Below are 23,601 nucleotides of genomic sequence, written 5' to 3' on the forward strand. Positions count from 1 at the left end.
AGAGAAGATGAGACGATGTAAAATCCTACAACAATCCCATGTAAAATACAATTACTGGAGATAAGAGGAGACATCGGAGGAGATAATAAAGTGTAGATGTTGTGTTCTCTCTTTCTCTATGGCTTTGAAGAAGAGTTTATAAAAGGGTTGGAGACCATGTAACCTCTCAGTGTTCTGTTGCCCTTCTGTTATGTGACAGGCCAGCATTACATTTATGGTGTGTTTCTACCTGCAGACTCAGAGCTGTGTAGTGGAGGCAAAACTCCCTTACCTCCTGCAGCAGCACATCCTGGAACCTGGCCACTCCCACATATGATCACATGGTCATGACATCATCAAAAGTGCTTCACCCCCTCCAGCAGCACATCCTGGAACCTGACTCCTCCCATATATGATCACATGGTCATGATGTCATGAAAGGTCCTTTAGCCCACTAGTGGTTTTGCTTAGCTGCACACCACTGGGCCCTCCGTCATATGGCCGCTTACAGGCATGCGCAGCCCCTCCCTCCCAGAGTACCTTCACAAGCTCCAGCAGTTGTTGCAGAAAGAACGCTCTGCCAGCACTTCCTAAAAACATTTGATCATGTGACCTCCAGGAATCATGTGACCATTAAGGAGCATGTGACCAGTGACATCACAAACCTCCTACTAACAACTCCTTTCTAGTTTCTACCCTCTCCCCCTCCATCCATATAGTGTCCAGCGGTCCAGGTGGAGGTATGTGTACAGTCACCACCATCGTTATCACTCTGGGAGGACTGGGCTGGCAAAGGTTCAGAGGGTGTGCCCTCTTCTTCATGTGATCACCAGGGCGTGACCACAAGATCTTAAGAAAGAGAGTGCAGTATGCAGGTGCGTGCCTTCCTCCCAATGGTGGGCTGACTTGTTCATGCATAGTTCATGCTCGCTGCCGTCCTGCCGCTCTTCAAACTGATATGGTCATTTTCTGACAGCCATAACTTTTTTATATTTCCATCCACAGAGCTGTATGTTTTTTGTGGGCTAAACTGTAGTTTTCACTCGTACTGTTTCGACTTTTTGATCACTGTTATTCAATTTTTTGGACAAGCTGACCAAAAAATTGTGAATCATGTGTTTTGTACTTTTTTTCCATCAGTGTGTTCACCACACAAGAAATTCTTTTAAATATTTAAATAGTTATGACATTTTCAGAAGCCGCGATACCTGGTATGGTTATTATTTTTTTTATTGTTTATTATTATATGTAAAATTGGGAAAGGGGATGATTTAAACTTTTAATATTTTTGTATTTCTTAAATTTTGTTTTATTTTTAACATTAAAAGGGTTGTCTAACTTCGGCAAATAGCTTTTATCATGTAGAAGGCACTTACTAATATATTGTTATTGTCCATGTTGCTTCCTTTGCTGGCTGGATTCATTTTACCATCACATTATACACTGCTTGTTTCCATGGTTATGACCACCCTGCAATCCATCAGCAGTGGTCGTGCTTGCACGTATTGGAAAAAGCACTAGCTTATGTACACTCCTCCTGCAGTCCTGGCCACCAGAGAGGCTGGTGCTTTTTCCTATATTGTGCAAGCACGGCTACCATGGCTGGATTGCAGGGTGGTCTGTAACCATGGAAACGAGCAGTGTATAATGTGATGGAAAAATGAATCCAGCCAGCAAAGGAAGCAATATGGATAATAAAAATACATTAGTAAGTGCCTTGTATTAACTTCCTCTACATAATAAATGCTAGTTGCTGAAGTGAGACAAATCCTTTAACTTTTAGCCCTATTAGGGGTCTAGAACCTGAGATCTTTTGATCCCTTGCAGGGTGGATTTGATTTAAATCAAACTGATTTAAATCATGATTTAAATCACGATTGAAATCACTAGTCAGTAAGGCTTGATTTAAATCATAGTTTTCTACATAAAGACTAATTCTTGCTGGTATAACTTATAATATGCAAGTAGATGAAGATTTTTAGCATAACAACTTTTCATATTAGTTTGATTAGGTTGATTCTGTATTCATAGGTTTGTAGAAGTTAGGATTAGGGTCCATTCACGTCCGTTTTTTGCGGAACAGATCCGGACCACTTGCGTACCCATTCATTTTCAATGGGTCCTGAAAAAAATATAAAACTTGTCCTATTATTATCCGCAAAATCAGATCCTGGTACAATACAAAGTCAATGGATCCGCAAAAAACGGATGACATACGGAAACATTTTCAGAAACAACAGATCCGCAAAAAACAGACCGAAATTCGGGATATAGAAAAATACTGACGTGTGAATGGACCCTTAAGGTCTTTTTCTCAACTCTGTTCATGTTATAAATTTTTTGCTGTGAAGAAGAGGCATGTGATCTCTGCTGAGTCAAATTCAGTTTTGAGAACTGCAAAAGTAAGCCAAGCATCTGTGATAATATCTTGTAGGCAGAGAAACTAGCCCAGTAATCTTACAAACACCTCTGGAAGAGCATGACATTGTGAATGGATTAATGGAATTTATTTACCCAAAAAATTAAACATATACAGCCTTATTCTACATCATTAAAAAACTAATCTTTATTTTATGATGGAATAACCTTTGGATGGTAATATATTTTCCTCAAAAAGCATTTTATATAAAAAAATCCTTGATTTTTATGCACCCTTATCCCTTGTCTTAGTCAACTTAATAGAGATCTATTATGGTGAATGACAGGTCCCAGGTTGGCATGGTAACCGATCAGACCCCCACAATTTTACTGGAGGGGCTCCAATTGGAAGGCAGAAGGAGCCGCATGCCTCACAGATGCCATGACCGCTGTTGATCACAGGATCTGATGGGTTATATGACGGAGTTCGGCGTGAACGCCATTCCTCGTCATTGCAGCCGAGTGTCTGCTGTATTGTGCAGCCGGCACCCGCCGTGTATGGACCGTTGTCAAGGTGGTTGAAGGGGTTAGAAAAGGGTTCCGTCAGTTGGATCATATTGATGACCTATCCTCTGAATAAGTTGTCAATATCTAATGGGTGTGGTCAAATCAGCTGCTTAAAGGGTTTGGATAGTTTCCTATATTGTGACCTATCCTCAGGATTAGTCATCAGATGGGCGGGGGTCCAACACCCAGGACCCCCACCGATCAGCTGCCTTCCAGCTGTGATTCCACTGCTCATTGCTGTGATGTCAACGTCGAGCAGGTAGACAGTGAGAAGAAGGCAGCACTTCTCATCCAACAGCTGATCAGTAGAGGTGTCAGTAGTCGGACCCCCGCCAATCTGATAACCTGAGGAACGATAAGTCATCAATATAGGAAAACCGCCACAGTCTTTTCCTAGGCTTCCTATATATAACTTATACATTTATGTGGCTTCCTATATATAATTTGTACATTTTTAGCTCTGTTTTCTGACTTCAAGTTGTTCGGGGTGGGGTGGGGGGTTAGTTATCAGTTACTGAGAACTTTACATTGTGTGTATGGAGATAGCTGTACAACGCAGGGGGTGGGGATGGATCGATAGCTACCTCTTTATACACATACACAGAATGTTATAACTTATAACACCTCCCCGGTCTCCATGTAAAGTTTGAAGATGAAGTCTCTGGTCATCTGGAATTCATTATCCTGACCTATTTCATTTGTTTGACATTTATGTGAGACCTTGCCCATTTCTGTCTGATGGAATGAACAAAGAAACTTGTCTGAAATGTTTGTGGAAGACTTTGTCTATTGTTATCTGAAAGACTAAACATAGAGACTTGTCTGAAATGTGTATAAGGTATTACCCCCACTTATTTGACCTGAGAATGAAAAGATTGTGCAAGATAGTTACCATTGTCTCCCAAGGTTATCTTGGGATTCTGATCTACTGTGGATCTGGAAATGGACCTCCAAAGTCCAAAATAATAACAGATACACAAGATATACACAGGGACCTTTATAGATTCCATATGCTGGCTACATTCCACTAGGTGGTGAAGATCTTTGTTTAAACCAGTATAAAAGTAGAAACCTTTCAGCAAGCCATTTGAGGTCACCTATGAGGAAGACTGTCACGACCATGTTTATGGCCGTGACTCCTTGGGAGCCGCATACAGTTGCCCGTGGTTTTGGGTTGTAGTGTCAACCGCAGCTGGAGGCATAATGTTGTTTGCCTCAAGTGCGGTTGCCGCGGACAATAGATATGTATGCGCTTTCCTTGGAGTTGTGTGCGTGTTTGTATGCACTTTTGTATGTCTGGGTGCACTCTGTTTTATGTTTGGTGTGCACTGACATCTTTCCTTCACTGTGGTTGCCCGTGGCAACGTTTGGTTGATGTGTACATGTGGTGGCAGTGTCCCGGCCTTTGGGCTGACTCCCAGGACATGGTTGCCACCCATGTCGTTGCCTGCGGCAACAGCCACAGTGTGTTCTTGATTTGGACACTTCCCCTTTAAGTTGTGTTTTCCCTTCTGTGGTATTGGAAGGGTTAACTCCCTTTCTGTGTGTGTGAGTCACGAGGTGTGTCTGACTGTTGGGTGTGACCTCTTGGCTCTATAAAGCCTCAGTTGTGGGCAGTAGTCAGGGTGCTTCAGCCATGCTTGCTGGAGACATCCTCCTGGTTACTTACCAACTGCCAGTGGGGGCCATCCTTCTGGTCATAGCAAAAATAATGTCGTTTGGTGTCTAGAAGATGTGTTTGGTTTTATGCTTCTTTATTGCACCTATGGTCCTGGGTTCCCGTGTGATGTGTGTTGTGTGCTGATTCCTTTTGTTTGTGGATAGCAGTACTTCCACATGGGTTCCAGGCTTTGTGTCTGTGGCAGGTGAGTGTTATGTTTGTGGCAAGTACCTGCCATTGCCATAGGTTGTATTTGTTCTCCCTTCCTTGCAGCTTGGCCAGTAAGACTCCTGTTCCTCCGTATCCAGAAGGAACAGGTTGTCTTACCCTGACTCCTAGTCCAGGGACCGGTTGGAGGGTGAGTTAGGGCTCCGAGGTTCCTGAGCATGGGTCCTCCTACCTTAAAGGTCGGCCCATGCAGCTAGGAGTTAGGGTCAGGTTAGGGACACTTTAGGAGGTGACCTGCTCCCTAATCCTGTCGTCCTGGTCGAGCAGCGACCATCTTCTGGCATCGCACGGCTGAGGGTTTTCCCCATCCTCAGCCGTGACAAAGACTTGGTGTTTTCCCAATCGAGATTCTAACTGCTTTAGTTAAAACGGACTCCCCAGCTTTTGTTGCTATTTGATGATGTGAACTCAATCGGTGATGTAAGTGCCTTCATTCTGGATGAAGTGTGGATGTAATGATGTTTTATCTAACCCTTACACGTGCAGATGAGCAAATGAGCAGCAAATTGTTGGGAAGGAAGAGATCCTTCCTAACAGCCGGCTGCTCGTTCAGTGGAGGAAAGTTTTATATTGTTATCGAACCTTATTCAGGTTCCACTGACTATCATGTTAATACCAAATTAGTAGAAAGTTACCGAGCTTGAATCGGAGAATAATTTGAGACACAAACAGTATGTGTCCAAAAAGATCATTGTACTTTAATAAAACAGTCTATAAGATTATATAATACTTACAGATAAGGTAGCAGATACAAGCCAACCTTCATAAACCATAAACATAACATTTGAGATTTACATTGATTGGTACAGAAGGGGGATGGTGTCATGCCCTGCTCGGACGGTGTGCGGAGGTCTGTCAGATTGGCAGCAAGTGTCTAACCTTTTGTTTGTTTTGGAATCATGCTGGATCCGCCTTCCTTCAGGTGCTCTGGGTGGGGTCATTGGCTTAAATTGCCTTCAATCCCAGAGGGCCGTGCGGGTTATAGAAATCATTCTGGCCTTGGATTCAGGAAGGAAGGATTGTCTGTTCCAGCTCAGATAAGTTTTGTTTCTGTTTGTGTTGTTTGTGGTCTAGGCTACTTGTGTGTCTTCTGTCCCTTCTCCCCTTTCGCCATCTCAGGGATTCTAGGGTGTTTGCAGTCCAGGCACGAGGACACTTCATACCTACCATCAAGGTCTGAATGTTGGCTTAGCAGCATAGGGAGAGAAGTTAGGGATGTGCTAGGAGGTGACCTGTCCCCAGCATCTAGCCTAGACACTTGTGTATCTGAGTTCCTGTCCGCCGTGACATTATAACCCGCCTACTGTGACTGCCATTACTCAGCGGTTTTGTGATGGCATCAATTGATGCACTGGTTGACCGCATGCAGGGATTATCCCTAGAGGTTGTGGATCTGCGTGGTTCGGTCACACAGTGTCAGAGTGTTCTGGCATTAGGTGCAGGTCAAATTGGTGGGGAGCCTAAAGTCGCTCTTCCAGAGAAATTTACAGGGGGTGCGGATGATTTTATCCGCTTTATAGAGTCATGCAAACTGTATTTTCGACTGCGTCCATTTTCGTCACGTGATGAAAGTCAGAGGGTTGGTATCATCATGTCTCTGCTTAAAGGGGACGCGCAATCCTGGGCTTTTTCTCTGCCGCCCAGTTCTCTGGCCCTCCGGTCGGTGGAGGAATTTTTCAAAGCCCTGGGATTGATTTACGATGACCCAGATCGGGTCTCTATGGCAGAATCTAAATTGCGTAACTTATTACAGGGTGAACATACTGCAGAGGTTTACTGCGTAGAGTTTAGGAGATGGGCTACTGAGTCAGGTTGGAACGACCCTGCGTTACGTAGTCAGTTTTGTCAGGGGTTATCTGAGAGGTTGAAAGATGCCCTGGCTTTTCATGAGTACCCGGATACTCTAGAGCAGGGGTGTCAAACTCAAATTCATCGGGGGCCGCATCAGCAGTTTGGTCACCCTCAAAGGGCCGGTTGTATCTGTTGGACTATGTGTCCACTCTTTATTATCTTAAATTATTGTCACTGCATTTAATTATTACAGTTTTTTGTAATAATGTAAGTAATAGCTAGCTCTGAAAGCTTGACCTGCAAGCGCTGACTGGGGTCACATAGCTTTATACTGATTTATGATGCTATGTAACCCTTACAGTTCTGGAATGTGTTGGATAACACTGACATAATGCTGTCAGTGTTATCCAACACATTCCAGAACTGTAAGGGTTACCCTATTTTTCGCCCTATAAGACGCACCGGCCCATAAGACGCACCTAGGTTTTTGAGGAGGAAAATAAGAAAAAAAATATTTTGAACCAAAAGGTGTGCTTTTGGTGGGTTTTGAACTAATTGTGGTCTGTGGGTGGCACTGTTATGGGGGATCTGTGGATGGCACTGTTATGGGGGATCTGTGGATGGCACTGTTATGGGGGATCTGTGGGTGACGCACTGTTATGGGGGATCTGTGGGTGACACTTATGGGGGATCTGTGGGTGACACTTATGGGGGATCTGTGGGTGACACTTATTGGGGATCTGTGGGTGACACTTATGGGGGATCTGTGGGTGACACTTATGGGGGATCTGTGGGTGGCTCTTATGGGGGATCTGTGTATGACAGTTATGGGGGGGATCTGTGGATGACACATATATAGCATCTTATGCTATGTGTCATCCACAGATCCCCTCCATAAGTGTCCCTGTAGTAGTGAATGACCCTCAATACACGGGCTAGGGGCCGGCATCTGCTTTTATAATAACAGCGGGGCCCGTGCAGTGACTATTCTACTACACGGGCCCCGCTCACTGTATAATCGTATCTCTAATAGTTAATGGTTACCGTATGTATATAATCGCATAAGGAGCGCTGTGTATTACCGGTACTTAAAACTACAAGCGCTCGCCGAGAGGAGGCAGGCCGGGAGGACAGGCGCTGGCAGCGTGAGTCATACGTCATGCGCCCACGCCGCCTGCTTCATTCATAAAGTGGGCGGCGCAGGCGCGTGACGTATGACTCACACTGCCAGCGCCCATCCTCCCAGCCTGCCTCCTCCCTCCTCTCGGCGAGCGCTTGTAGTTGTAAGTACCGGTAATACACAGCGCTCCTTATGCGATTTATTATCACTTCCTGCAGGGGCCGCCTGCAGGAAGTGATAATAAAAGGTGAAGGCCGCCGGCGGCTACGCGGGCCACATGACGAGGTCTGGCGGGCCGGATTCGGCCCGCGGGCCTTGTGTTTGACACCCGTGCTCTAGAGAATGCCATGTCTTTGGCTATATGGTTGGATAGACGTATCAGAGAGAGGTGTAAGGGTCCCTCCGCGCAAGGGATCTCTTCTGCGTGTGGTTTTGTCTCACCTGCTGCCCAGGGTGATATTACTTATAACTCTGGGGTAGGGGAGGAACCCATGCAGTTGGGTCAGAAATCTTTTCGTTCTGATAGGAAAAACTTTAGGCGATTACAGAAACGTCCTGACTCTTGGTAGCGTGAATGGAGTAGTGGAACAAGCAGGTACGGTATTTCAGCGTTTCGTCAATGACATTTTTCAGCACTTGGTGGGGAGGTTCATGGTAGTTTACTTAGATGTCATTTTAATTTACTCTCCTGATCTGAAGACCCATCAGGATCATGTGAGACAGGTTTTGACGATCCTTCAGGAGAATAAGTTATATGCCAAATTGGAAAAATGTGTGTTTTCTGTGCAGGAGCTTCCGTTTTTGGGATATCTGCTTTCCGACTCTGGTTTTCGTATGGACCCCGAAAAAGTCCGGGCGGTTCTGGAATGGGACCGACCAGAGAATCAGAAAGCTTTGATGCGGTTTTTGGGGTTTACTAACTATTATAGAAAATGTATTCTAAACTATTCCACCATTGTTAAACCTATGACTAATATGACAAAGAAGGGCACTGACATCTCTGTTTGGTCGGAGGAGGCATTGCAGGCCTTTTCGACTATTAAGGAGTGTTTTGCGTCTGCTCCCATTCTGGTGCAGCCCGATGTGTCTCAACCATTCGTGGTGGAGGTGGATGCATCAGAAGTGGGGGTGGGAGCGGTGCTGTCGCAGGGTTCTTCTCCTGGCAAATGGGTCCCGTGTGCTTTCTTTTCCAAGAAGCTCTCGGTCGCCGAGAGGAACTATGATGTGGGAGATAGAGAGTTGCTGGCTATAAAGTTGGCCTTTGAGGAATGGCGTCACTGGTTGGAGGGGGCTTCTCACCCCGTTACTGTTTATACGGATCATAAGAATTTGGCTTACCTGCAATCTGCCAAGCGTCTGAACCCTAGACAGGCCAGATGGTCACTGTTTTTTACGAGGTTCAATTTTGTTGTTACTTTTCGTCCGGGGGTCAAAAACATCAAGGCAGATGCGTTGTCTAGCAGTTTTCCTGGGGGAGGTGATTCAGAGGATCCTGCTCCGATTTTGGCTGACGGGGTTGTGGTTTCCGCTCTGTATCCCGAATTGGAGATGGAGGTGTTGGGAGCCCAGGAGGGGGCTCCTGGTTCCTGTCCCCCAGGGAGGTTGTTTGTTCCCGAAGAACTGCGATACAAGGTTTTCAAGGAACATCACGATACTGTCCTTGCCGGACATCCTGGTGGTAAGTCCACCTGTGACCTTGTGTCTTGGAGGTTCTGGTGGCCTGGGTTACGTAGGAGCATTGAGGATTACGTGGCAGCGTATGAGACCTGTGCACGATCTAAGGTTGCTCATACTCGACCGGTTGGTTCACTCCTTCCTTTATCTATTCCGTCTCGTCCTTGGACGCACTTGTTCATGGACTTTATTATGGATCTGCCGAGTTCCTCGGGGAAAACAGTAATTTTGGTGGTAGTTGATCGTTTTAGCAAGATGACTTATTTTTAGAGTTGAGCAAACACCTGGATGTTCGGGTTCGAGAAGTTCGGCCGAACTTCCCGGAAATGTTCGGGTTCGGAATCCGAACCCGATCCGAACTTCGTCCCGTACCCGAACCCCATTGAAGTCAATGGGGACCCAAACTTTTCGGTACTAAAAAGGCTGTAAAACAGCCCAGGAAAGGGCTAGAGGGCTGCAAAAGGCAGCAACATGTAGGTAAATCCCCTGCAAACAAATGTGGATAGGGAAATGAATTAAAATAAAAATTAAATAAATAAAAACTAACCAAAATCAATTGGAGAGAGGTCCCATAGCAGAGAATCTGGCTTCACGTCACCCACCACTGGAACAGTCCATTCTCAGATATTTAGGCCCCGACACCCAGGCAGAGGAGAGAGGTCCCGTAACCGAGAATCTGTCTTCATGTCAGCAGAGAATCAGTCTGCATGTCATAGCAGAGAATCAGGCTTCACGTCAGCCACCACTGCAACAGTCCATTGTCATAAATTTAGGCCCAGCACCCAGGCAGAGGAGAGAGGTCCCGTAACAGACAATCTGGCTTCATGTCAGCAGAGAATCAGTCTTCATGTCATAGCAGAGAATCAGGCTTCACGTCACCCACCACTGTAACAGTCCATTTTCATAAATTTAGGCCAAGCACCCAGGCAGAGGAGAGAGGTCCCGTAACAGACAATCTGGCTTCATGTCAGCAGAGAATCAGTCTGCATGTCATAGCAGAGAATCAGGCTTCACGTCAGCCACCACTGCAACAGTCCATTTTTATAAATTTAGGCCCAGCACCCAGGCAGAGGAGAGAGGTCCCGTAACAGACAATCTGGCTTCATGTCAGCAGAGAATCAGTCTGCATGTCATAGCAGAGAATCAGGCTTCACGTCAGCCACCAATGCAACAGTCCATTGTCATAAATTTAGGCCAAGCACCCAGGCAGAGGAGAGAGGTCCCGTAACAGACAATCTGGCTTCATGTCAGCAGAGAATCAGTCTTAATATCATAGCAGAGAATCAGGCTTCACGTCAGCCACCAATGCAACAGTCCATTGTCAGATATTTAGGCCCAGCACCCAGGCAGAGGAGAGAGGTCCCGTAACAGACAATCAGGCTTCACGTCAGCCACCAGTGCAACAGTCCATTGGCATATATTTAGGCCCAGCACCCAGGCAGAGGAGAGAGGTCCCTTAACAAAGAATCTGGCTTCATGTCAGCAGAGAATCAGTCTGCATGTCATAGCAGAGAATCAGGCTTCACGTCACCCACCACTGTAAGAGTCCATTTTCATAAATTTAGGCCCAGCACCCAGGCAGAGGAGAGAGGTCCCGTAACAGACAATCTGGCTTCATGTCAGCAGAGAATCAGTCTTCATGTCATAGCAGAGAATCAGGCTTCACGTCACCCACCACTGTAACAGTCCATTTTCATAAATTTAGGCCAAGCACCCAGGCAGAGGAGAGAGGTCCCGTAACAGACAATCTGGCTTCATGTCAGCAGAGAATCAGTCTGCATGTCATAGCAGAGAATCAGGCTTCACGTCAGCCACCACTGCAACAGTCCATTGTCATAAATTTAGGCCCAGCACCCAGGCAGAGGAGAGAGGTCCCGTAACAGACAATCTGGCTTCATGTCAGCAGAGAATCAGTCTGCATGTCATAGCAGAGAATCAGGCTTCACGTCAGCCACCACTGCAACAGTCCATTTTCATAAATTTAGGCCCAGCACCCAGGCAGAGGAGAAAGGTCCCGTAACAGACAATCTGGCTTCATGTCAGCAGAGAATCAGTCTGCATGTCATAGCAGAGAATCAGGCTTCACGTCAGCCACCACTGCAACAGTCCATTGTCATAAATTTAGGCCAAGCACCCAGGCAGAGGAGAGAGGTCCCGTAACAGAGAATCTGGCTTCATGTCAGCAGAGAATCAGTCTTCATATCATAGCAGAGAATCAGGCTTCACGTCACCCAACATTGGAACAGTCCATTGGCATATATTTAGGCCCCGGCACCCAGACAGAGGAGAGGTTCATTCAAATTTGGGTAGCCTTGCAATATAATGGTAAAATGAAAATAAAAATAGGATTGAATGAGGAAGTGCCCTTGAGTACAATAATATATGGTTAAGGGGAGGTAGGTAATGTCTAATCTGGACAAGGGACGGACAGGTCCTGTGAGATTCATGCCTGGTTCATTTTTATGAACGTCAGCTTGTCCACATTGGCTGTAGACAGGCGGCTGCGTTTGTCTGTAATGACACCCCCTGCCGTGCTGAATACACGTTCAGACAAAACGCTGGCCGCCAGGCAGGCCAGCACCTCCAAGGCATAAAAGGGACTAGCCAGTTTGACGCACATCCCTTGCTCTGGCCACGTGGACAATTTAGAGACCCAGTAGTTGAATGGGGCCGAACCATCAGTCAGTACGTGGAGTGGTGTGCACACGTACTGTTCCACCATGTTAGTGAAATGTTGCCTCCTGCTAACACGTTGCGTATCAGGTGGTGGTGCAGTTAGCTGTGGCGTGTTGACAAAATTTTTCACATCTCTGCCATGCTAAACCTGCCCTCAGAGGAGCTGGCCGTGACACAGCTGCCTTGGCGACCTCTTGCTCCTCCTCTGCCTTGGCCTTGGGCTTCCACTTGTTCCCCTGTGACATTCGGGAATTCTCTCAGTAGCGCGTCTACCAACGTGCGCTTGTACTCGCGCATCTTCCTATCACGCTCCAGTGCAGGAAGTAAGGTGGGCACATTGTCTTTGTAGCGTGGATCCAGCAGGGTGGCAACCCAGTAGTCCGCACACGTTAAAATGTGGGCAACTCTGCTGTCGTTGCGCAGGCACTGCAGCATGTAGTCGCTCATGTGTGCCAGGCTGCCCAGGGGTAAGGACAAGCTGTCCTCTGTGGGAGGCGTATCGTCATCGTCCTGCCTTTCCCCCCAGCCACGCACCAGTGATGGACCCGAGCTGCGTTGGGTGCCACCCCGCTGTGACCATGCTTCATCCTCATCCTCCTCCACCTCATCCTCGTCCTCCTCGTCCTCCAGTAGTGGGCCCTGGCTGGCCACATTTGTACCTGGCCTCTGCTGTTGCCAAAAACCTCCCTCTGAGTCACTTCGAAGAGACTGGCCTGAAAGTGCTAAAAATGACCCCTCTTCCTCCTCCTCCTCCTCCTCCTGGGCCACCTCCTCTTCCATCATCGCCCTAAGTGTTTTCTCAAGGAGACATAGAAGTGGTATTGTAACGCTGATAACGGCGTCATCGCCACTGGCCATGTTGGTGGAGTACTCGAAACAGCGCAACAGGGCACACAGGTCTCGCATGGAGGCCCAGTCATTGGTGGTGAAGTGGTGCTGTTCTGTAGTGCGACTGACCCGTGCGTGCTGCAGCTGAAACTCCACTATGGCCTGCTGCTGCTCGCACAGTCTGTCCAGCATGTGCAAGGTGGAGTTCCACCTGGCTGGCACGTCGCATATGAGGCGGTGAGCGGGAAGGCCGAAGTTACGCTGTAGCGCAGACAGGCGAGCAGCAGCAGGATGTGAACGCCGGAAGCGCGAACAGACGGCCCGCACTTTATGCAGCAGCTCTGACATGTCGGGGTAGTTGTGAATGAACTTCTGCACCACCAAATTCAGCACATGCGCCAAGCAAGGGATGTGCGTCAAACTGGCTAGTCCCAGAGCTGCAACGAGATTTCGCCCATTATCACACACCACCAGGCCGGGCTTGAGGCTCACCGGCAGCAACCACTCGTCGGTCTGTTGTTCTATACCCTGCCACAACTCCTGTGTGGTGTGGGGCCTGTCCCCCAAACATATGAGTTTCAGAATGGCCTGCTGACGTTTACCCCGGGCTGTGCTGAAGTTGGTGGTGAAGGTGTGTGGCTGACTAGATGAGCAGGTGGAAGAAGAGGAGGAGGAAGTCGAGTAGGATGAGGTGGCAACAGGAGGCAAAGAATGTTGCCCTGTGATCCTTGGCGGCGGAAGGACGTGCGCCAAACAGCTCTCCGCCTGGGGCCCAGCTGCCACTACATTTACCCAGTGTGCAGTTAGGGAGATATAGCGTCCCTGGCCGTGCTTACTGGTCCACGTATCTGTGGTTAGGTGGACCTTGCCACAGATGGCGTTGCGCAGTGCACACTTGATTTTATCGGATACTTGGTTGTGCAGGGAAGGCACGGCTCTCTTGGAGAAGTAGTGCCAGCTGGGAACAACATACTGTGGGACAGCAAGCGACATGAGCTGTTTGAAGCTGTCTGTGTCCACCAGCCTAAATGACAGCATTTCATAGGCCAGTAGTTTAGAAATGCTGGCATTCAGGGCCAGGGATCGAGGGTGGCTAGGTGGGAATTTACGCTTTCTCTCAAATGTTTGTGAGATGGAGAGCTGAACGCTGCCGTGTGACATGGTTGAGATGCTTGGTGACGGAGGTGGTGGTGGTGTTGGTGGTACATCCCCTGTTTGCTGGGCGGCAGGTGCCAACGTTCCTCCAGAGGCGGAGGAAGAGGCCGAGGCGGCAGCAGCAGAAGAGGCCGAGGCGGCAGCAGCAGAAGAGGTAGCAGGGGGAGCCTGAGTGACTTCCTTGGTTTTAAGGTGTTTACTCCACTGCAGTTCATGCTTTGCATGCAGGTGCCTGGTCATGCAGGTTGTGCTAAGGTTCAGAACGTTAATGCCTCGCTTCAGGCTCTGATGGCACAGCGTGCAAACCACTCGGGTCTTGTCGTCAGCACATTATTTGAAGAAGTGCCATGCCAGGGAACTCCTTGAAGCTGCCTTTGGGGTGCTCGGTCCAAGATGGCGGCGGTCAGTAGCAGACGGAGTCTCTTGGCGGCGGGTGTTCTGCTTTTGCCCACTGCTCCCTCTTTTGCTACGCTGTTGGCTCGGTCTCACCACTGCCTCTTCCTCCGAACTGTGAAAGTCAGTGGCACGACCTTCATTCCATGTGGGGTCTAGGACCTCATCGTCCCCTGCATCGTCTTCCACCCAGTCTTGATCCCTGACCTCCTGTTCAGTCTGCACACTGCAGAAAGACGCAGCAGTTGGCACCTGTGTTTCGTCATCATCAGAGACATGCTGAGGTAGTATTCCCATGTCCTCATCATCAGGAAACATAAGTGGTTGTGCGTCAGTGCATTCTATGTCTTTCACCCCTGGGGAAGGGCTAGGTGGATGCCCATGGGAAACCCTGCCAGCGGAGTCTTCAAACAGCATAAGAGACTGCTGCATAACTTGAGGCTGAGACAGTTTCCCTGGTATGCATGGGGGTGATGTGAGAGACTGATGGGGTTGGTTTTCAGGCGCCATCTGTGCGCTTTCTGCAGAAGACTGGGTGGGAGATAATGTGAACGTGCTGGATCCACTGTCGGCCACCCAATTGACTAATGCCTGTACCTGCTCAGGCCTTACCATCCTTAGAACGGCATTGGGCCCCACCATATATCGCTGTAAATTCTGGCGGCTACTGGGACCTGAGGTAGTTGGTACACTAGGACGTGGATGTGGCAGAACGGCCACGTCCTCTCCCAGCACCAGAGGGTCCACTAACACCACCACGACAATGTCCACGTCCGCGTCCCTTACTAGATGTTTTCCTCATTGTTATGGTTCACCACAACAACAAAAATATTATTTGGCCCAATGTATTGTATTCAAATTCAGCTGAATATAAATTTGAGGCCTAGTATTTAGGCGCTGGGTGACCGGTATGGATTTACTGACAGAATTAGACTTGGAAATGCACAGTAGCGTGTGTGTGAAGTTATTCTGAATGACCCTATGTGCACCTTGAATATTATATACCCTTTTAGGGATAGATTTCAAATAGCTCTGATACAGCAGAAACCGCTAAATTATGAAATTGCTAAATTGGGAATTGTATTTCAACCCAGAACAAAAAATGTGCTTTGACGGACACTAAATAACTTGCCCAGCCACAACAGTACAGCGGTAACGACAGATTTAGCGGGATATAAATTTGAGGCCTAGTATTTAGGCGCTGGGTGACCGGTATGGATTTACTGACAGAATTAGACTTGGAAATGCACAGTAGCGTGTGTGTGAAGTTATTCTGAATGACCCTATGTGCACCTTGAATATTATATACCCTTTTAGGGATAGATTTCAAATAGCTCTGATATAGCAGAAACCACTAAATTATGAAATTGCTAAATTGGGAATTGTATTTTAACCCAGAACAAAAAATGTGCTTTGACGGACACTAAATAACTTGCCCAGCCACAACAGTACAGCGGTAACGACAGATTTAGCGGGATATAAATTTGAGGCCTAGTATTTAGGCGCTGGGTGACCGGTATGGATTTACTGACAGAATTAGACTTGGAAATGCACAGTAGCGTGTGTGTGAAGTTATTCTGAATGACCCTATGTGCACCTTGAATATTATATACCCTTTTAGAGATAGATTTCAAATAGCTCTGATATAGCAGAAACCACTAAATTATGAAATTGCTAAATTGGGAATTGTATTTCAACCCAGAACAAAAAATGTGCTTTGACGGACACTAAATAACTTGCCTAGCCAGAACAGTACAGCGGTAACGACAGATTTAGCGGGATATAAATTTGAGGCCTAGTATTTAGGCGCTGGGTGACCGGTATGGATTTACTGACAGAATTAGACTTGGAAATGCACAGTAGCGTGTGTGTGAAGTTATTCTGAATGACCCTATGTGCACCTTGAATATTATATACCCTTTTAGGGATAGATTTCAAATAGCTCTGATACAGCAGAAACCACTAAATTAGGAAATTGCTAAATTGGGAATTGTATTTCAACCCAGAACAAAAAATGTGCTTTGACGGACACTAAATAACTTGCCCAGCCAGAACAGTACAGCGGTAACGACAGATTTAGCGGGATATAAATTTGAGGCCTAGTATTTAGGCGCTGGGTGACCGGTATGGATTTACTGACAGAATTAGACTGGGATATGCCCAAAAAATAACCACACTATTGCTGGTTAAATGCACTTGGTGTGACAGCTTGACCAACCACACTACTGAGGGTTAAATGCACTTGGTGACAGGCGCAGCTTGCCCCTGATGTAGTATATGGCCAAAAAATGAACAGACTATTGCTGGTTAAATGCACTTGGTGTGACAGCTTGACCTACCACACTACTGAGGGTTAAATGCACTTGGTGACGGGCGCAGCTTGCCCCTGATGTAGTATATGGCCAATAAATTAACAGACTATTGCTGGTTAAATGCACTTGGTGTGACAGCTTGACCAACCACACTACTGAGGGTTAAATGCACTTGGTGACGGGCGCAGCTTGCCCCTGATGTAGTATATGGCCAAAAAATTAACAGACTATTGCTGGTTAAATGCACTTGGTGTGACAGCTTGACCAACCACACTACTGAGGGTTAAATGCACTTGGTGACAGGCGCAGCTTGCCCCTGATGTAGTATATGGCCAAAAAATGAACAGACTATTGCTGGTTAATTGCACTTGGTGTGACAGCTTCACCCTGATGTAGGCTTTAGCCAAAAAACAACCACACCATTGAGGGTTAAATGCACTTGGTGACAGGCGCAGCTTGCCCCTGATGTAGTATATGGCCAAAAAATGAACAGACTATTGCTGGTTAAATGCACTTGGTGTGACAGCTTCACCCTGATGTAGGCTTTAGCCAAAAAACAACCACACCATTGAGGGTTAAATGCACTTGGTGACAGGCGCAGCTTGCCCCTGCTGTAGTATATGGCCAAAAAATGAACAGACTATTGCTGGTTAAATGCACTTGGTGTGACAGCTTCACCCTGATGTAGGCTTTAGCCAAAAAACAACCACACCATTGAGGGTTAAATGCACTTGGTGACAGGCGCAGCTTGCCCCTGATGTAGTATATGGCCAAAAAATAAACAGACTATTGCTGGTTAAATGCACTTGGTGTGACAGCTTCACCCTGATGTAGGCTTTAGCCAAAAAACAACCACACCATTGAGGGTTAAATGCACTTGGTCGCAGCTTGTGCTGGCGCACCACAAGACACAAAATGGCCGCCGATCACCCCAGAAAAAAGTGACTGACAAACGGTCTGGGCAGCCTAAAAACAGTGAGCAATTGAGTATCAGCAGCTCAATGATCCACAGCTGCAGATCGATCAATTAATCAAGTCCTTTGGAGGAGTTAATCTGCCTAATCTCGCCCTACTGTCGCAGCCGCAACCTATCCCTGTGCTGATCAGAGCAGAGTGACGGGTGGCGCTATGTGACTCCAGCTTAAATAGAGGCTGGGTCACATGGTGCTTTGGCCAATCACAGCCATGCCAATAGTAGGCATGGCTGTGACGGCCTCTTGGGGCAAGTAGTATGACGCTTGTTGATTGGCTGCTTTGCAGCCTTTCAAAAAGCGCCAAGAAAGCGTCACAAAAGCGCCAAGAAAGCGACGAACACCGAACCCGAACCCGGACTTTTACGAAAATGTCCGGGTTCGGGTCCGTGTCATGGACACCCCAAAATTCGGTACGAACCCGAACTATACAGTTCGATTTCGCTCATCCCTACTTATTTTATATCGTTAACTAGTCTGCCTAATGCCAAGACTCTTGCGCAAATTTTTGTTGACAATATTGTGAGATTGCATGGTATTCCTTCGGATGTGGTTTTTGATAGGGGCACGCAGTTTGTCTCCAGGTTCTGGAGGGCGTGCTGCTCTTGGCTTGGCATTCAACTTTCGTTCTCTTCGGCTTTCCATCCGCAGTCGAATGGACAGACAGAGCGTACTAATCAGAACCTGGAGACCTACTTGAGGTGCTTTGTGGCGGAGAATCAGGAGGACTGGTCCTCATTCCTGCCCTTAGCGAAGTTTGCTTTAAATAACCGTAGACAGAAATCCACGGGTAAGTCGCCATTTTTTGGCGCATATGGTTTTCATCCTCAGTTTGGTACCTTTTCTGGTACTAGTTCCTCTCGGATACCAGAAGAGGAAAGGTTTTCTTCTACCTTATTCTCTATCTGGCGGAGGATACAAGTGAATTTGGAGACGATGGGTGAGAGATATAAGCGAATGGCTAACAGGAGACGTGTGACTGGTCCGGACCTGTGTGTGGGTGATCTGGTGTGGTTGTCCACTAAAAACATTAAATTGAGAGTGCCATCTTGGAAACTGGGTCCAAGATTTATAGGCCCGTACAAAATATCTGCGCTGATCAATCCAGTAGAGTTTTGACTGGATCTTCCGCAGACTTGGAGGATCCATGATGTGTTCCATAGATCTTTTTTTGAAAAAATATGTGAGACCAGTGGAACCATCGCCATTGCCCCCTCCTCCTTTTCTGGTCGATGGGAATTTAGAGTTCGAGATCTCCAGGATTCTTGACTCTAGAGTTCTTCGGGTTTCCCTTCAGTACCTGGTACACTGGAGGGGATACGGCCCGAGGAGAGGATGTGGGTTCCGGCACTGGAGGTCAACGCCAGCCAACTGGTTAGGGCTTTTCACAGAGCCCACCCGGATAAGGTTGGTCCGGGGTATCCGGAGGTCACCCGTAGAAGGGGGGGTACTGTCATGCCCTGCTCGGACGGTGTGCGGAGGTCTGTCAGATTGGCAGCACGTGTCTAACCTTTTGTTTGTTTTGGAATCATGCTGGATCCGCCTTCCTTCAGGTGCTCTGGGTGGGGTCATTGGCTTAAATTGCCTTCAATCCCAGAGGGCCGTGCGGGTTATAGTATTCATTCTGGTCTTGGATTCAGGAAGGAAGGATTGTCTGTTCCAGCTCAGATAAGTTTCGTTTCTGTTTGTGTTGTTTGCGGTCTAGGCTATTTGTGTGTCTTCTGCCCCTTCTCCCCTTTCACCATCTCAGGGATTCTAGGGTGTTTGCAGTCCAGGCACGAGGACACTTCATACCTACCATCAAGGTCTGAATGTGGGCTTAGCAGCATAGGGAGAGAAGTCAGGGATGTGCTAGGAGGTGACCTGTCCCCAGCATCTAGCCTAGACACTTGTGTATTTGGTTGTCTGTGTATCTGAGTTCCTGTCCGCCGTGACAGTAGACCGCTAACTGCAGTCCACAGCATGGGCACGGAGCCCTTACGTTTGTCCGCCCTTAAAGAGAAGGGGTGCAGGTGCAATATTGACAGCTGAACAGGATTTCGGACCCTCTCAAGCAGCAGACAAGTGGGTGCTTCCTCACCTCTGGGGTCAGACCCTTGCGGGTGAAGAATAGAGATGAGCGAAATTCTTAAAAGTTCGATTTGGCTGATTCACTGAATTTCACACAAAAATTTGTTTCGTGATTAATTACTTTGTCACGAAGTACATTTTTTTTGTAAGAAGTAGTTGCAATTACAGGGAGCTGCGATAGCGCCGCCCCTGCCATCTGAGTGTAAAATTAACAATAACATTTTTTTTTTATCAAACGTACCGCCTACATTTGCTTTCGATGGGCCGGCCGTCGCCATATTGCTTGAAGATCTTGGCCGAAATCCTGTGTGGCGTGAGATTACGTCATCACGCAAGCTTCCCGTATTTGCTCAATATTTCGGCCGAGATCTTCAAGCAAGATTGAGGCTGGTGGACTGTTGCAAGCAAATGGAGGAGGTGAGTTTGAATCTTTTTTAGTTTTTTATACCATTTCAGGTTAAATCGATTTGCTGAAGCATGAGGAAATTCGGCTTCTAGGCGAACCAAGTTTATCCTGAAATTCGGATCGCATTCCATTTCGCGGGATTTGATTCGCTCATCTCTAGTGAAGAACACTAATGAGACAAATCGATTCTTAAGAATGGATTGGCTCATCCCTATTTCTAAGTTTTATTTCCAGCAAAGTTGGTTTTCTTTACAGAATGGACTAGATTGATACACTATTTGGCAAAGAGAAGGAAGCCAAGCACTCATGTCTCTTCACCAGAAGAGTGATCTTTCATTGCTTTTTATTTACCAACTGGTTTCTGAAAGAACACTTAGCTCATCGAACACCTAGATCTTTCCTTCATTTCTTTAACTGCCCTGTGTTCTGTGCTGACTAGGGAGCGCTTGGGGAAGAGAGAAAGGGGGGAGGTGTTAATTCAAAACTGGTCATTGAGTTTCCCGTGGTTTACACCTGGTCATTTTGTTATCTTTTCACATGTACTCGTATTTTGGAAGAACAAATAAATGAAGTGTTAAATTTTTTTTATAAATAAAGGAAAAGTTGCCTCATTGGAAAGACACATTAGATGTTACCATCAAGGAGATCCCAGGTCAGTGTGTGAGATGGACACCACCTAATAGCACAGACTCACGGGTCTCTTCATGATTCTCCACTGAGTATTTCACTAGAAAACAGTGGTGGTAGACACACTGAAAGTTGAACCTATGATGATGATGGCTTCAACACAAGAGTGGAAAATACAAGAGAACAGCATGGTAACCTAACCTCATGATCTACTCGTCCTAGCTACTGGTTTACTGTTAAATTGTGATCTGCTTTCCCATTACTGTCAGTCAATTGATCATTGAATTTTGCTCCATTCCTTGTAACTTGTATAGAATTTTTATATAGAAATGTTATCAAATATCAATATAATGTTAAGGTTATATAATTAAAAAATAATATACAAATATATTTTATTCTTGGTAGATGACTTTACCAGGAGCTTAGAAGAAAATTTGATATCTTCAAATTTTAAAGCAGATGATCATGAAATCAAACAGGATACATATGAAGAGCATGCCATTATCTCAGATAAAATCTCGACCTTTCACAGCAAAGATTCATTATCTTATCCTTTGGATCGGTTCCAATGTTCGGATTTAAACAGGCAAAATGAAAATCACAGAAGAAGTGTTCAACATCAAAGAAACCACACAGGGGAGAAGCCATATTCATGTTCAGAATGTGGAAAATGTTTTATCCATAAATCAAATTTTGTTAAACATAAGAAATTTCACACACGGGAGAAGCCACTTTCATGTTCAGAGTGTGGAAAAAGTTTTATCTATAAATCAGCTCTTGTTACACATCAGATAACTTACACAGGAGAGAAGCCATATTCATGTTTAGAATGTGATAAACATTTTAACCGTAAAGCATATCTTGTTATGCATGAGAGAATTCACACAGGGGAGAAGCCATTTTCATGCCCAGAATGTGAAAAATGTGTAACAAGAGCTGATTTATTTATAAGACATCAGAGAATGCACTCAGGGGAGAAGCCATTTTCCTGCTCAGAATGTGATAAATGTTTTAGCGATAAATCAGTTCTTTTAAGACATCAGAGAATTCACACAGGAGAAAAAACATTTTCATGTTCAGAATGTGGAAAATCTTTCTACGAGAAATCAAGTCTTTTTACACATTGGAGAACTCACACAGGGGAGAAGCCATTTTCATGTTTAGAATGTGGGAAATGCTTCAACCAAAAATCGCATCTAATTACACATCAAAGAACTCACACAAGGGAGAAGACATTTTCATGTTCAGATTGCAGAGAGTGGGATCAGCTGTGTCGTCGTGTAGAGGCTCGTAACTTAGTAGCCCAGACCTGAGGGCCACCCTTCAAGAAGAGTGGGATGCCGTACCTCAACAGACAATAAATCTACTTGTGTACAGACATCGTTCTCAAGCTGTAATTGATGCTCAAGGCACATGACAAGTTATTGAGATAGTGATATTCTTTGTGGGGGTATACCCACCACTGGTGTTGGCTTTTGTTTCAATAAATTGTTTGAGATCAGGAAATCACCATGGCATGCTTCTACTTAAATGCCTGACTTTCATGATATCATTTCACTATAGTGTGAACTTTTTTACGTTTTCCATAAATTTCACTCGAAAGCCAAATATCCCTAACTTTTTGCGAGTGGTGTATATAATATGAATATTAGACTATTATCTGCAGTAATGCACGAGAAGTGCTGCACATTTTTTATTTTCCTACTGCCCGCCTTTTCCCTGCTGCCAGTGCACAAAGTCAGGCTCCATCGGCGAGATCTCCAGCTTTGGCGTGACCAGGAGAGATGCAATGCTAAGCCATGCCCCCTAGTGATGAAACAGCATCCTTAGTAACAGGCTACAATGTACTGTTTCTCCCCACAGCGGACATGTACTGGAGGTAACTAGCATTAGATTGATTGCTCAGCTGCTCTTTTCCTGTGTGTTATGTTCTGACTAATGGAGCACCAAGTCACCTGCTCCATTTAAACCCCTTTTCTTTTGAGCACTCTGGGTCTCTCATTTTTGTACAGTGTTGTCCTCCTGGTTCTGACCCATTTACGTAAGATTTTGTCTCTGCACCTTAGTAGTATAGGGACTGTCAATCAGTTCTGGTCTTGCTACCTAGGGTCTGCACTGCATTTAGGAAGGGAAAGCGAGCTGGGTTCTAGGTTAGGGCTCACTGTCCATGTCTGATTTTACACCGTCTGCTGTTTCCACATAGATTGCTAGAGAACTTGTTCTGTTAGCCACTGATTCTACTATAAAGTGAAAGAGTGCTCTTATTTTACAACACCTGCTGTCTCCACATAGATTGCTAGATAACCTATTCTGTTAGCCACTGATTCTAGTAAAGTGGGAAAGAGCTGTTTCATTTCACTGTGGGGTGTCTACATAGATTGCTGTTCTGTTAGCCACTAATTCTACTATAGAGTGAAAGAGCTGTCTCATTTTACACCTTTTCCACATAGATTGCTTGATAACCTGTTCTGTTAGCTACGGATTTTACTATAGTGGGAAAGAGCTGTCTCATTTTACACCATGTCTCATTTCTTTTAGCCACTGATACAAGAAGTGGCCCTATGACAGAGTGGCAAGGGTGTCAGCAGTAAGTTTGTGTTCCCTTCTTCTGATCCCTCAGAAGAACAATCACAAAAAAAACGGATCCTGTCTTTTGAGCATCCGCCTTTCGACAGTCAGCATTTTGTCAGTAATTGATCAGTATTTGTAAGGCAAAAGCATGAGTGGGTCCAAAACAGAGCTGACATGTGATAGAAATATTTACATATCTTCTGTGTTTTGGACCC

At 46.2% G+C, this 23,601-nt stretch overlaps 1 protein-coding gene and 1 long non-coding RNA gene across 2 annotated transcripts in view; one reads left to right on the forward strand and one right to left on the reverse strand.

The window, feature by feature from the left end:
* The window catches only part of LOC122939922 (oocyte zinc finger protein XlCOF22-like), a 348,165-nt gene that overhangs the window by 70,870 nt on the left and 253,694 nt on the right, over positions 1-23,601 (reverse strand). The window lies entirely within an intron of this gene.
* LOC122939944 lies at positions 646-22,321 on the forward strand. Its single transcript, XR_006390207.1, has 2 exons — positions 646-854; positions 21,221-22,321. It is a non-coding gene; the product is annotated as an uncharacterized LOC122939944 (long non-coding RNA).

The sequence above is a fragment of the Bufo gargarizans genome, chromosome 6, assembly GCF_014858855.1.
Source record: "Bufo gargarizans isolate SCDJY-AF-19 chromosome 6, ASM1485885v1, whole genome shotgun sequence".
NCBI classification, from domain to species: Eukaryota; Metazoa; Chordata; class Amphibia; order Anura; family Bufonidae; genus Bufo; species Bufo gargarizans.